The sequence below is a fragment of the Cervus canadensis genome, chromosome 2 (assembly GCF_019320065.1).
Source record: "Cervus canadensis isolate Bull #8, Minnesota chromosome 2, ASM1932006v1, whole genome shotgun sequence".
Classification (NCBI taxonomy): Eukaryota; Metazoa; Chordata; class Mammalia; order Artiodactyla; family Cervidae; genus Cervus; species Cervus canadensis.
This window is the reverse complement of record NC_057387.1, coordinates 51,015,829-51,028,889: the sequence shown is the minus strand read 5'-3', so window position 1 is coordinate 51,028,889 and position 13,061 is coordinate 51,015,829. Positions and strand designations below refer to the sequence as shown.

The following is a 13,061-nucleotide window of genomic DNA, read 5'->3' as shown; positions in this document are numbered from 1 at the left end:
TGACAGCATCAGAGGCAGAGCGGGACCCTAGAAGGATGCTAAGCGCCCACAGGAGGTTTTTTAGTAATAAGCCCTCATGCCACTGTGCGGACCTGAAGGATGGGAATGCATTTGCTTCTGCTCAGCCCCGACTGGCACACCTGAACTGCCCTTGCCCTTGACTTAGCTGCTCTAGAGTTCCCAGAGCCTGTGCTGCTGAGTAAGGTGGCAGGGAAGGGCAAGTGAGACACGGTTCACGGGGGACAAGACACGAGCACTCACATTCTCCCTCACTCTCCCCCTCGTTGCCATGATTCTTAATCTCCTTTCAATACATACTCTTTCTTGGCTTGTCAAGAGGCTAATAGGAGCATGCTATTGACAGGTGAGTGCGAACTAAGTGCTAAAACAGAAGGAAATGAAAAGTGAGAGAATTTCAGATTTCATCAAGAGTGGAGTCCATGCGTGTTTCATTCATTTTGTGTGGGTGTGGTTTTTGTTTGTGTGTGTGTTTGTTTGCCTTCTTCTTAAAAGAGCCCAGTTAGAGTAAAAGAATTCAGGGAACAAATATTCGTCAGCAGATTAGGTTCTGAACTGAACAGACTTTGTACCTTGGCATATAAGTGGCTGTCCCATAACCTTCTGAACTTTTGCCACGGAGTGACTCTGAAAAGGCTGACAGAGCCAGTGGCAGATAATGGTAAAGAGCACGGTGTCCTCTGCTTGAGTCTCAAGGTACATATAATTCAGGTGGGTAAGGAGCCCAGCTAGTGTGATGGAGTGATAGTATGGAATTGTAGGCTCATTGGGAGACAAAGGGATGGATCATGGGTAGTCACTGGGCTTGATTTTTCCCTGAGAATTCATGATTGTTTTGAGAATTAGAGTGTAGAGGAAGTGGTGCAGACTTTATACTTAGAAAAGACTTCTCCACTTTACTTTTTAGCTAAGACATCGGGATAGATACTTAACTTTTCTGACCCAGTTTCCTCAATTGGGAATGTGAGAATAGGACTTTTGCAGACCTATTGGGAAATATTAAGATTTAAGGGAGTTTAAAATGAGATGCTAACACTGAGCAGGAGCTTAATGTCCATCAGTTTCTACTTCAGTCAAAATTGAAATTTTCATGTAGAATAATCATTCATTATATACTATTCTTCATGTTGAGTTTTGAAGCAGGAATAACTTTTATTTAAGCCATCACTTTGATGATAAAAGAAACTGTTGATCAGAGACAGTGCTTTAAGTGCCTGGCAACCTGATAGATTCTTGGGCAAGGGCACGCACGGTAGGGATGAAATTGTTCTCACTTGCAAGCCCAGAAACTGGGCACTGAACACTCCTAGAGCTGGTACAGTCTGCTTATGGCAGATTTTTAAACCATTTGTTAGCAGGACCCAGAGGTTCACCTACGTCGCACGGTGACAAAATGGACATAAACCCAGAATTTGGGAACTGTTGAGTGATTTGTACGCCCAGAGAAATACTTGTTTTTTTGGAGGAATGCACTATATGCATTCTTCACGATATGATGATCTTTCATGTGGAATTGGTATATATAAATATTAGGGCACTGTGCAGCTAAGGGTCTCAGTAGAGAGGGAGCCTAGGAACCCAGAATACTTTTTTTCTTCTTTTTCTGGCAGTTCGTGTCTGCCAGTTTCTGGCAGTTTGAGTCAGCCAGGCGCAAGACAAGTCTTTTCCCATCCTGAAGCTCTTTAGGCTGCTGAGCTGGAATGGATATACGGGGATGTGGCTCTTAAACTTTAAAATTGTGCGTAAATCCAGCTTCCTCTTCCCTGGTAAGGATTGTCTAGTCTTTATATCGTCCCCTCGTCAGATTTCCACCCCCCCGGGGGCGGGGAGGAGAGGAGAGGAAAGGAGGAACCCCTAGGCGGGCAGGCGGACAGCGTGGAGTTGACTTAGGTAGCGCGGGGAGGGGAACCCAGGCGGGGGCTGGAAACGGAAGGGCTGCCAGCGCGCCGCGGGCCAGGCGGCCGGCAGGGGGAGGCCGGGCCGCGGGGCGGCCACCTCGCGGGCCGCCGGGGTGGCGGGTCTCCCGCCGAGGAGAGTGCTGGGGGCCGCCGACCGTGCAAGGCGGGCGGCGGCGGTTATGCAACCCGCAGCCCCCTCGGCCGCCCTCCCCGCCGGCCTGCCTCCCTCCCTCCTTGCCTCCGCTCGGCTGGCGCTCGGATCTCTCTAGTTCTTTCTCTCCCCTGTGTGTTTCAGACAGGAAGTGCACGGCCGTCGGTAACGTGCTGCCGGGTCCCAGGATGGAAGAGTGAAGCCCCCGCCGCATCGCGCCGGTCCCAGCTCGCGGAGCCCGCCAGCAGCCAGTCCCCGGAGAGGAGAGCGCCCTGAGGGTGCAGGGTGGCCGCCTGGTCCAGGTGCGAGGCCGGGTCGTGAGCCCGCGGGCTGGGCGCTGGGCTGTCACTCAGCCGATCTGCAGCTCCGCGCTGCAGCCTCGCTCGCGTGCATTTTCTACCTTGTGCGCCCCTGGCTGCTTGCTTTCTCGGAGGGTCTCTAAACTCTGTGGATGTGCTGCCGGCGGGGTGCAATGGACTCGGGCGCAAACGCGCGCGGCAGCACACGGCGCCCGGGGACCTGCCCTGCTTCCTCACCCACTCACTCTAGGCGGGAGCTTTCCAGGCAGGACTGACTGTGCCAGGGAGGCTTCCTGAGTCCTCAGCTGCCCTCTCCACCTTCGCCTGTCTTCCTCCTGCCGCCTGAAGCAGCGGCTCTTTGTTCTTCACTTTGTTCCCTGGGCCGGGGGTTATCTACAGAAATGGCTGGCTAGGGTGTTATTAACAGTGTTGTAAGTGGGTGGGGTGGGAACCTAGGGGACAGAGAGGATGAGTTGAGGGTGATGTGTAAAGTGGAAAGGGAAGCAAGAGTCTTGGTGTCCAGACTCAGAAATCCCACTTCTTCAGCCGGTGTAACAGAGGAGTCCAGGCTCTTTGCTTTCCGTTCTGGGAGAGCCAGACTGTCAGGACCTAAGGGAACTGGTGATGCACACACACACACCGGAAAGGTAGCGACCAGGAATGAGGGGCAGCTAGTTGTGAGATGTTTAGTCTGGTGTCTGGTTTGTTAACTCCAGTCGTGGTTTCTTAGCCAGGCTCCCTTACTGAGACAGAAGTACTTTTAAAGGTAGGAGCCTGACATCTTTATTCATTAAGTGCCATTTTTCATCAGAGTAAAACAGAATGAGTTTTCTCAAATTCATTAGGTAGATTACAATTCACATGCTTGTCTTGCTCCGTCTCAGAAGTGCAGAGGTGAAGAACAAAATGCTGGAGCAGAGGTTGGTTTTATGCGCAGACTTTCTGCTTCTTCATTTCTCTGGCAGCTCCTCTCTCTCTAGGGACTAAATCAGATGGACACTCCCACCCCCCCAAAACCAGTGAAAGCCCAGCGTTGTTTTCCTGCTTTTATTTATCTGTCTGGTTGAATTCCAGCCTTGCAGAGGGACACCAGGGGAGGTGTGATGGTTGAGGAGAGTCAGTTTGGTAGGAAGATTGTAGCCTCAAATTAAATGTTTGAATGATGTTAAGCCAGTGACATCGTCTTTCAGTTTCTTTTGGAAGAAGGGATCCAAACAAATGACTGGAGGGAGAAAAAGGAGATTCCGCAAAGAGGGGTCTCTTTTTGTAATAGGGAGGGAAAATGCACAATCGCAATACTGTGTACACTTAGCGCCTTCATCATATTGGGCACTTGTGCTTCCTTGGGAAGCGGAGCCTAAATTCATGGTGTTCTATGTTCATCGTACCCCCCCCCATGCTGAATTTTTTATAGTAAAATATATTTACTACATAACTGATGTTGCTTCGAAAGGAAAATCTTTGGTAGTTTCTCAGCCTGTTAAATTTGTACTTTCCCCTCCCTTCCCCTTTCTTTTTCTTTTTAGCAGCATGGAGGTAATTTGAATTATAAGATCCCATTATTCCAATAATCCTTCAGAACTTTAATCTCTTAAAATGCAGCTGCTTTGAGCATTGTGATACTATCAGTAATTGGTATAACTGTGTTAGCATTAAGTAACCAAGATACACTATGAGCACTGAGCAATTAATTTTCTCTTTTTCTAGATAGATGTGGACTTCTTAAATTTGATTTTCATATGTCTGTGTTTGTGCCTCTTCTTGCCAAATGCATCATGAGATTAAAAGTGAAAACAAGTCATTAAGAGAGACTCTTGAAAGGAAAGACCTGTTCAACCATTTGCCTCTATTTTTTATACCCAGGTATACTCTTGGCCCTGTGGTTCATTAATTTACTTGAGGACTTTGCTCAGCATCTGTCATTCTGTTTCAGGTAAAATAGAACAGCCTTTGTGACCTCTCAAACTTATCCCCTACTTAGGAACAGGGTTTATTCCCACTCTAGAGGAATTTAATAATAGCTAAATAATAACCCAGGAATAATAATGCGTGACCTTTAGATCCTCATTTTCTGCTTGTTGTTTAGTCAATAAGTCGTGTCCAATTCTTGTGACGCTATGAACTGTAGCCCGCCAGGTTCCTCTGTCCATGGGATTTCCCAGGCAAGAATACTGGAGTGGGTTACCATTTCCTCCTCCAGAGGATCTTCCTGACCCAGGAATCAAACCTAGGTCTCTTGCATTGGCAGGTGGAGTCTTTACCACTGAGTCACCAGGGAAGCCCCCTATTTTCTGTTTACAGAGAGCATTTTCTCTATCTTATTTATAATGTATTTTTTTCTTTTGACAGTCTGAAACAGGATTCATTTTTTCCATTTGATGGAGAGAAGAAACTGAGGCTGATAAAATGTGACTTGTCAGTGGTCATAGAAGTAAATGGACATGCTGGGACTTGAACAGGGGTCTTAACAATTTATAATGCTTGGCTCCCTTGAAATCTGGAAAGTTGCTGCCTAAGGCAGAGATGGCAGGGATGATTCAGATGACCTTTCACCTTTCTAAAGGAGAGCTGATAAACACTGACTTGAGATTAACTTTACCTAAATCTGTAGGTCTTTTCCCATTCCTCTCTACCCAGAGTTTAAGGGGTTTTATTGTTTTGTTTTTTTCCATCTTTTAAATTTACACTTCCTCTGTGTTAGTGACTAGATTTAGCTGTGTTTGCATCATTGTGACTTGTTTTCTGCTGCCAAAATTCTAATGGCATGTTTTAATTTACAGATACCTTGTCCGGTCCTAGCGAACAGTATTTTTGAAAGGTCAGATTAGCATATTTTAACTTCTTAGAATAAAAAAAACTTCTGGTTTACCCTTAGGACACAGTTTATATCCCAGAAAAGAAATGATAAATTAATAAACGATGTATATGACTCTCTCCACACCCCATTACCCTATATACTATATGACCACCTCACATAGCCCCCCCAACCTCCCTATCCCAGTTCAGGATAAGTTACTGAAAAGCTTATATTATAGAAAGACATGGCCAAATCCATATACACTTTATGTATTAAATATTTTTGTAATACTCCCTAGACAGAAATGTTTATTTTTCTTATTTTTGCAGTGTTTAATGTTGAGGCTGTCTTTAGCTAGGATTTTTATGTTACGCTGAGAAGAATATAAATTAAAATTTGGAGTACATTTTCATTGGGAAATGCTGGATAAAAATTTTTTTTTTTCTTGAACATTTTGAGTATCTTTATAGAATTGTGTCAGAGCATCAGGAGAAGGAAGAGAAGGTGGAAAAGTGGGGAGAAGAAATAAACTGAATGATCTTTTCTGTTTTAAAGGAGGAATGGAATGCTACATGTATATTTTCTTAATACACAATGCATTGCCATTTCTGTCTTTGAACGGTTGTAATGGCTTGTGAACTAAGAATGAAAGGGTAACTACCTTTGATGTTAAATGCCAAGGGAAAGTTTATGGTCAGGAGAGGACTGGGAATGGAGATAAATGTACATTAGGATTTTCAGTTTTTTGAAACCCTCTCTCTTTATCCTTCATGTCTATTATAAATACAAACTGTCTTCAGTTAGAAATCGTGAACTTTAAAGCAGTGGTTCTCAACCGTTATAAAAATTGGGACACTTTTATTTAATAGTAAAAGATTTCAAAGATTTTTGCTTCTTTAGAGTTTTCTTCTCATTTCTGATGATTGCTAATATTTAGTGACAAAGTTACTATTTAGTATTACTTAACTGGATATGTATTATAAAGAATGACCACAGCATATTCCATATTTATAAAATAGTAGTCCATGTATGAGTGAGACAGGGTTCAGTATATAGACCTCTGCCAGAATCCTAGAGTCTATAGGTTGGGAACTGAGGACCACAGTGAAACAACTAGTCCAGGCTGAAAATGCCAAAATGGTGACGTATGCAGCATGTTAGCCATCAGGTTATAAAGATTCCCGAGTAGAATTTTTCCTCTCTGTTGAACGTTCAGTAGCTGATGTGTAAAATCCTGACTTGCGATCTGATCTCGTTTCCAGGTTAATTGTTTTCATGGTCAACTTTGAGGGTCTGCAGTTACTCAGTCATGGACAGCTAGAGTTCCTCTAAGCGTTCTCCCACCATCGTCTGACATGTGCGTGCATGCTAAGTTGCTTCAGTCTTGTCTGACTCTGTGCAACTCCATGGACTGTAGCCTGCCAGGCTCCTTTGTCCATGGGATGCTCCAGGCAGGAATCCTGGAGTGGACGTCCTTGTGTTTGTGGAGTCAGGACTCTGACACCAGTCCTAGGGTCACCACTGTCATAACTGCCACCAGAAGCAGCCTTATATTCATTTCCCAGAAGCTAAAAGAGACTTCCTAACCTTAACCTTTACAGTTTTCAGTAAGTATATGGAAGAAGAGAGATCATTTACCCTGTTCTGTAGTGGGAAAAACTGACATCTAAGTTCATATTGAATCTGTCTCTCTGGTTTCCATGCCTGTTGCTGACGTTTTGGTGTTCTAAGATGGATTAGGCAGGAACCACAATCTATTAGGGTTAGTGCATGATGTACTTGTTTCTGGTTTAAAAAAGTCACTTTCTATTTATTGAATGTTTTACATGAATTATCTCTAATCATCCTAGTGTGGTGCAGGGTGGGTATTACTGATGTTCTATATGTAAAGAAACTGAGGCAAGTGGAGACTGTAACTTACCCAGGTCTCATGGACAAGCTTAGGCCTGGCCTTGGATCCAGGTTTGTCCATGGGGTCACAGAGTTGGACATGACTGAGCAAGTCACACACATACACATACACACGCTAAAACATCTGAGTCATTGGATCCGCTTCTTTCTCTGTCCTTAACCTCATCTGTGAAGAGAAATGAGAACATTATATTTAGTCTTACCTACCTTTTTAGCTGTAAAGAAAGCTGAGCGCTGAAGAATTGATGCTTTTGAACTATGGTGTTGGAGAAGACTCTTGAGAGTCACTTGGACTGCAAGGAGATCCAGTCAGTCCATCCTAAAGGAAGTCAGTCCTGAGTGTTTATTGGAGGGACTGATGTTGAAGCTGAAACTCCAATACTTTGGCCACCTGATGTGAAGAACTGATTCATTTGAAAAGCCTCTGATAATGGGAAAGATTGAGCTAGGAGGAGAAGGGGACAACAGAGGATGAGATGGTTGGATGGCATCACCGACTTGAGGGGCATGGGTTTGGGTGGACTCCGGGAGTTGGTGATGGACAGGGAGGCCTGGTGTGCTGCAGTCCATGGGGTCTCAAAGAGTTGGACACAACTGAGCGACTGAACTGACTGACCTTTTTAGCAAAGGTTCCATTAAAATCCTACCACATATTCAGACTGTAGAAATAGGGACATGAAAGGGTCAACATTTTTATAAGTGTTTTTGGCTTCCTTGCAGTATGTATGTGCTATTTTCCCCCCAAGGTACATAAGTACATTGAATCGATTGGTGACTGTTTCTTGAGGCAGTATTGTCCCCAAGGAGTATTAGGACATAAATGTACTAATTTTACAACGAACTGCACAGAGTATTGTCAGTTTTATATCTCCGCTGGTACTACATGTGATTCCTTTTTTTTTATTAATTAATTTCCTGAATTTGCTATCCATTAGCTGTTCATTGTGGCTCATGGTTCATTTCTGCCTTGTTTTGATTATAAGTGAGGTTGAATGTCTGTTCATTTACTTAATTTAATTTCCCTTTTCTGTGAATTGGGTCTCTTGCCCTTTTCTTGTAAGAAGTTCCTTGAAAGAATTCTTTTGGAGTTCCTTGTAGATTCTAGAAATGAATCCCTTGTTAGCTGTGGGTATTGTGAATACTTTTCTTCCAGTAAGTCACTTGTCTGATAACTTTGTCTGTGGTGCCCTTCATTAACATCGGCTACAGAATCTTTAATTATAATGTAGTTGAACTCAAAATTTTTATTATTAATTGTGATTATACATTTTGAGTCATTTAAGAAACCCTTCGTATTCTGGGCTCACATGGTATCGCTTCACTTTTTTAGCTTTATAGGTTTACTCTTGGGTTTTTAAATGATTTGGAGCTTAAGATATGAGGTATAAATTCATTTTTTAAAAAATGTTCATATTGTGGGCTAGCCAGTTTCCTCACCGCTACTTACCAAATAATCCACTCTTTCTCCACATTTTTGGTGCCACCTCTAGCATGAACATTGGTATTTATACCAATAACTTTCTGAGATTGCTATCTTATTCAGGTGGCTTATTTGTGTGTTCCTAGGTCATTGATTTTTAAATTACTAGCACTTTGAAATATGCCTTATCTTGTTATATGTACATTTATGACTTTATCTTATTAGTGTAATTGATATAACTTTAAAAGTTCAAAAGTAGTTGAGATTATTTTAGGTATCTTTCTTGTCTGTATTTGCATGTGTATTACCCGGTGGCTCAGACGGTAAAGAATCTGCCTGTGGTGCAGGAGACCTGGGTTTGATCCCTGGATCAGAAGGATCCCCTGGAGAAGGGCATGGCTTCCCACTCCAGTATTCTTGCCTGGAGAATCCCATGGACAGAGGAGCCTGGTGGGCCACAGACCATGTGGTTGCAAAGACTTGGTGCAGGACTGAGCGACTAACAATTTCCCTGTAACCCTTTACATCTACAAACATATTTTCTAGAAATATGTTTACTCTTTTGGGAACGTTATTTAGTAACGATTTAATTTAATTCTAACGTTCCCAACATTCCAGTTTCTTTTCAGTTTTATTATTATTGTTGTTTAGCACTCATGGCTCCCTTTCATGCTGGGGCATCTGTGTAGGCAGTGGGTATCTCACTTCCAAGTCCCCTCTTTCTTCTTCAGTGCTCTGCACATGCTCATAGAGCTGGGATGTGCATTCCCGATATGGCTTTTGAATGAATGTTTTATGAGGTGTGATGCCATAATACATGGCTGAACACTCTTGAAAGCCCATTAATTATAGATGTTCCTTTATTATGGGGAAGACACTGCCAGTTGCAGCTCAGGTTTTCTCCAAGTTTACTTTGCTTCACTCTGTTCCCAGTTCATGGGGTTTCATTCCTCCTCCAGTATCCTGTATATGTCACACCAAATGCTAAGTTGCTTTGTTTGATAAGCGGGCATTTACATGCCTTTGAAGAGTACAGTGTACTTTTTGCTTAGTATACATGGGATGAAACTGTGTTGTGCATACCACGGCTTATTATAAATAAGTTGGAAATTATTGTAAGGGGAAAACTGGGGTCTCAAAATAGATGGTATATGACATGGTTCATCTAGGCCCTCTGGTCCACGAATGGGTGATAGGTGTATTTTATTTTTCTTTGGTCTGCTGTTCTTAAGGTGCTTTATGTATATAGGAGAGAGATACAGTCTAACAACTGACATGTACTAGGCTTGCACAAAGTCTGATAAAATGATAATGTAGAGTGTTCTAGAGTCCAAAAGCTGCTTATAAGATCAGTGTCCTTGGATTGTTGGGCTTGTTCTCCTATTATGCTTTAAGCAGGCTCTATTCACCTTAATTTGGTGATAACAGCCCCAGCCACTGACCTGACCTTACATCCTCAGGAGAGGCCTTCATCCAAGTGGACCTTTTCCGTTTCTCATTAAGGCTCCTCTGTGCTCACCTACCTCACCAGCCGTCAGACCCACCTGTCTTCCTAGCCTCCTGTCTATTCAATTATCTGATATAGTTGACAGCCGCGCTGCTTCATTTGTTTAACAGACATTTGCTGAGCTCCAAACTATTACATCTTCGTTCCTTTACCTCTTTTCCTCCTTTCTTCTGTATACCAGTCATCGTACTAAAATCTTTTTTTAAAAGACTTTTCAATGTTTTAATTGGAGCATGATTGCTTTTCAGTGTTGTGTTGGGTTCTGCTGGACCGCAGTGTGAATCAGCCAGAAGAATACACATCCTCTCCCCCTTGAGACTCCTTCTCCACCCCACCCCACCCCACCCTCTAGGTCATCACGGCTGAGCTGAGCCCCTTGCACTCTGCGTTAGCTCCTCACTAGCTACCCTTTTCGCACATGGTGGTGTCCGCACGTCAGGGTACACAGTGTATATATGTCACTCTGTCAGTTCGTCCCACCCTCTCCTTTCCCTCCGTGTCCACAAGTCTGTTCTCTGTGTCTCTATTCTGCTCTGCAGATAGGTTACAATGTGAGTGTGACACAGTGCCTGACCTCAGAAAGATACACAAATCATTAATCAGAACTTAGAATATGAAACACTTTACAACAGTCCATTGTGATAAATAATCATGGAGAGTGGGGAACCAAGGAGGGAGTAGTTTGTTCTTTCTCTCTCTCTTTTTTTTTTGTTCTTTCTTGTTTGGGAGGAAAGAAGTCATGTAGGAGGTGATTTTGGTGCTAAATATTGGAGGGACAGGATTGTTTGCCAGGCTCAACAGGAGGGGAAAAAAACCAGAAGAAAGCCCAAGTTCCGAACCCAGAGGAGCTCAGTTTGTGAGGATCACCCAGTGTGCGGGACTGAAATAGAGAGGTCACGGTGCAGAGGGGAGGAGAGCAGACAGTGCATCTTGGTTCAGATTCTTGGCCCAGCCCTGTCTAGGATCATACATACTAGCATTGTGGAATCATCAAAAGTGAAGTAAATGCTGAAATCAGTGTCCTAAGGTGTGTGAAAAGAAAGCAGAGAGAAGTCCCATGGCTGTTGAAATAGTCCAGGTAGAAATAATGAGGACCAGAACTCATAAGGTGATGATGGTGGGAAAGGAAAGAAGAGAATGGATTTGAGAATCATTTAGGAGAAAGAATTGGTTGCCAAGTTGGTGAAAAATGGGAGAAGAGTAAGAGGAAAGAAGAAGAAAATAACTCAGTGTTTCTGGTTGGGAAAATTCACTGGCTCAAGGTGTCATTCATCAGGATGGAAAACAGAAAGGAAGCAAGTTTGGAGAGAGAATAGTGAGCTCAGTTTGAAGTAAAGTTGGGGTGTCTCTGGGGCATTCAGCTGATCTTGAGAAGCCTAGACCCCTGGAGAGAAGTCAGGGCCGGAGATGTGTATTGGGGAGTGACTGGAACTGATGGTTCTAGCCATGCGTACAGTTGAGATCCCCATGCAAGGACCAAAGACTGAACAGACGAAAGAAGGGGAGAGAGAAAAAGGACCAGGAAAATCCACAAATACAAAAGATAGTAATACTAAGCACCAGGGTTTTTTGGTGTTGTTTCCATATATTGTGTCAGAGAATCCTTATAGTACCCCCTGAAATGATTATTGTTATTATCCTTTACAGATAAATTATCCTGAAAGCTAGGGTGAGCAGCTTGCCAAATCGCCCAGGTATTAAATAGGGAAAACTGTCAGGTGTGACCAAGGCCACAGGAAGGTCAGGTAAAGATTGAAAATGGGAGATTGGGTTTGGCGATCAGGTATTTCATAGGTAGAGGTTCTAAAGTCTAAATCTAGGTTGTCATGGATGAAGAAAGAGTAGGAGTTGAGAAGTGGGGGCACTGCGTGGAGTGCGTGTGTGTATGTGTGCATGTGTGTCTGTGTGTACACATTTGTCCATGAGGAATATTTTTTGTGTGGCGTGGTAGCTAGAGCTTGTATTTTTGTTGAGAAGAGTGGAGAAGTGACTGAGGTAGAATGGAGTAAAGTTCCAGAAAAGATAGGGTGGCCCAGGGTCAGGAGTGCAAGCTTGTCTCAGGAGGGAATAGGGACCTTCATACCTTGGAGACAGGAGAGGAGGTGGGAAAGATACGTGCCACTATGGATGAGTGGGCACGTGGAGGCAGGGAGGAAGTTGAGAAGGTTCCTTCCTGATGGCTTAGGTTTTCGCAGAGAGGTAGGAGCATATGCAATCTGCTGAGTGAGGAGGCTTTGAGAAGACAGTTGAAAGTTAGTAACAGTTAACTTGGAAAAAGGAGCTCATTGATTGAGGACAAGTATGATAATAGTCCTGTATCACTGAGGGCCCTGTTGGGATTTTGTTAGTGGGGATTAAATGCTGGTAGTGAGTTTTGTTTTCTTTTTTCTTTTCTGGTTGATACCCTAAAATGAATACTATGAATGACCTTCACAAATAAAACACACAGGCCTTGCCTGAAATGTTAAGTTTAGGTGGTGATTTAAGGAAGCTTAAGGATGTTGTAGGGGGAAGGAAAAATAAGAGAGGGAACAAAAATTGAGTTTAGGGAACTTGTGTTTTAGTCTTAAGTTCTTCCATTAACAGAGGATGGGCTTAGGGAAGTCCACTCATCCCTCTGAGCCTCAGTTTCCTCATCTTTCACTGGAGGAAGTTACTCTTCAGGTCCCCCAAGTCTCTTGTAACTCTCAGAACTTCTGTGAGACTTGTACATCATTGGACACAATCAGAGGAGTTATCATTGATGAGTCCTTCTGATAACGGCTCTAATGCCAGTGCCTTTGTAGTACTGACAGCAGGAGACCAGGGCGGCTGCCAGGTGATCGGGCCCAGGCCTCTGCCTCTGGGCTGCACTTGACGATGGGAGAGAGGTAGCAAGTCAGGAAGCGGGGATCCGAGCCTGGGGGAGTTGGGCAAGGCTGGACAGGAAGGTGGGTGTGCTGTGGGCCACAGCTCCCTGAAACTTGACAGGTCATCTCATAAGGGTGGTCCTAGTCTTTGCATTCGTCTGTGTTGTTTCTTTCCCTGTATGATTGCATTTTATTTTCACTGCATTTGTTT

The 13,061-nt window shown here is 43.8% G+C and overlaps 1 protein-coding gene across 3 annotated transcripts in view; it reads left to right on the top strand.

Annotated features, from left to right (window-relative positions):
- Positions 1-13,061, top strand: part of LRRC8D (leucine rich repeat containing 8 VRAC subunit D) — a 129,238-nt gene that overhangs the window by 18,138 nt on the left and 98,039 nt on the right. Inside the window, exon 1 of one of the 3 annotated variants that reach the window (XM_043460716.1) lies at positions 2,257-2,369. The exons of the other annotated variants lie outside the window; for them this stretch is intronic. The gene's annotated coding sequence lies outside the window, so the exon portion shown is untranslated. Of the gene's footprint in view, positions 1-2,256; positions 2,370-13,061 lie in introns of those variants that run through there. 3 annotated transcript variants of the gene reach the window in all.